The sequence below is a fragment of the Athene cunicularia genome, assembly GCF_003259725.1.
Source record: "Athene cunicularia isolate RWA chromosome 4 unlocalized genomic scaffold, athCun1 chr4_part3, whole genome shotgun sequence".
Classification (NCBI taxonomy): domain Eukaryota; kingdom Metazoa; phylum Chordata; class Aves; order Strigiformes; family Strigidae; genus Athene; species Athene cunicularia.
The window spans coordinates 12,211,730-12,213,849 of NW_020799100.1; positions in this window are offsets into that span (position 1 = coordinate 12,211,730).

A 2,120-nucleotide genomic window follows, 5' to 3' on the forward strand; every position below is an offset into this window, starting at 1 on the left:
TGTGTATAAGAGACAGCCCCCTGTGCTGACCCCACCTCCCGCTCTGCTGGCCCAGGGGAGTGGTGGTGGGGGGGGTACCATTCTTCCATTGCCACTCTATGGAGCTGCTGCTACTGGCTTGAACTGGGAGGTCTCTCCCCCTGCACCTCAAACCACCCCTCAGCACCAGTGGTTAGCCCCCCCACTGGCTGCAGGCAGGCAGCACCATGAACTCCTGCAGGGTGCAGGCAGCACAGGCAGCTGGGGGCTGGCCCGGCAGCCTTCCCCGGAGCAAAGCGCTGTGGCCCGTGCCAGGCAAGGCAGCGATGTCCCCCGGCCCCCCCCGGGGCATCGCCCAGCACTGAGCATGGGGGCTTGGGCTGTGGCCAGGGGATGCACAGCTGAGCCCTGACCCCAGCCCTCCCGCACCAGCCTGGAAGGAGGAGGCCAGGGAGGACCCCCCGGTTGGGCTGTGGCCAGCCGGTGCTGGAGGAAAAGGCTCCTGGGCCGGGAGACCTAAGGAATCTCTGGCTTTTCCTGGCCTGGCCGGCTGCCCGCAGGCAGGTGGGAGGCTGTGGGGCTCCTCCACCATGTCCCCTTGCACCGTGGCAGCTCCGTTGCACGCTGCCTGCAGTGCTGGAGCCCCTGCACTGCAGCGTGGAGCTGTGGCAGTGCCGGCAGTGGGGCACAAGGGCAGTTCTGGGGGCAGGGGCATGGGCAAAGTGGGCAGGGACAGGCAGGCAGGGAGAGACATGGCTGGAGCAGCATTTCAAGCACAGCGGTTGGGTTTGAAGGCCGAGGGGTGCAAGGTCTCTCGTGACAGGGGCAAATGGTGAGGACGTACAGGCAGCTCCCCACACGCCAGGCAGCTGCCTGGCTGCCATCCTTGTGTGTGTGTGCAGGTGCCAGGCCTGGCACGGCGAGGACAGGGTGCTCTGCTGGCTCCCAGCTCGCTGAGTGGGGAAACCAGGACACTGGGAGAGGGGACAGCAATGGGCTGAGCAGTCGCTGGAACCCACCAGTCCTTGGGGATCTCTGGCTGCATCCAGGGGGATGGGCAGGGCTCACCACCCTGCCTGGGGCCAGCAATGGACATCCAGGACACGGGACGCTGGCTGTGACAAAATCACAGGCTGCGTGTGACTGCCTGCAGCAGGCGCATGCTGCTGGGATGCTCCCAGCTACACTGGTCCCAACACCCAGGCACCATCAGCATCCACCAGTCCCCTGATGCCTGTGGTGAGCCAAGAGATGTGTGTGAGCCCCTCACTGCCATGCAGGGCGCAGAGCAGTGTGCCAACAGCCTCCAAAGGCACCCCAGTACCCCCATGCCCCTGGCCAAGCCTGGAGGATGGGCAGGCCCAGGCTGCAGCCCCATCCCTGGGGAGCAGCAGGGCTTCGAGCTCACTCCGGCATTTCCGCCGGCAGTGGCAGGAATGTGGTGGCTGCAGGAACAATGCCGGCACCTTGCGCCGGTCCCCTCCGTGACGGTGCTGGGAGCAGCTGCCCGGGCACAGCCCTGCTCTCAAGGAGCCGGCAGGAAGCAGATGGAGATGACACCGGCAGCCGTTTCCTGCAGCAGGACGCGCTGGCTTTCTCCACCGCTGCTCCAGATGCCGAGCCAGAGGGGCCGGAGGGACCCGAGGCCCACGGGCATCACCACAAAATCTGTGTCGCATGCTGGCACCAACACCCTGCTGCACCCACCCTCCCCGGTCCCGCTCTGTGCCCACTCTGCTGGCAGCACCGTCCCCAGCGTGGCGTGTGTCAGGCCATGCCACCAAACAGGCAACCGGTGTGGGGCTGCACCGTTGCCTGCGTGTCAGGAGGCTACAAGCTGCTGCCCGGGAGCAGGAGCTAAACCAGCAGGAACCAGGAGGATGGAACCTCTACTGCTGTCCCCCAGCTCTGCCTGGCACACTGCCGGGGTGGTTGCAGAGCCTGAGAAAGGACTTGGCTGCCTTGGGAAGGCTCCCGCCGCTCAGACGGAGCCCCGGGAAGGGAGGATGGCGGAGCTGAGCCGCAGCTCTGCATCACGGGACGCTGCGGTCCAGCAGCAGCCACCCCCAGGCCGCACGGCGCGGAGCTACGTGAGGGATGGCAGGCTCAGTGTGAGCACCCAGCGCAGCCCCGCAAAACCT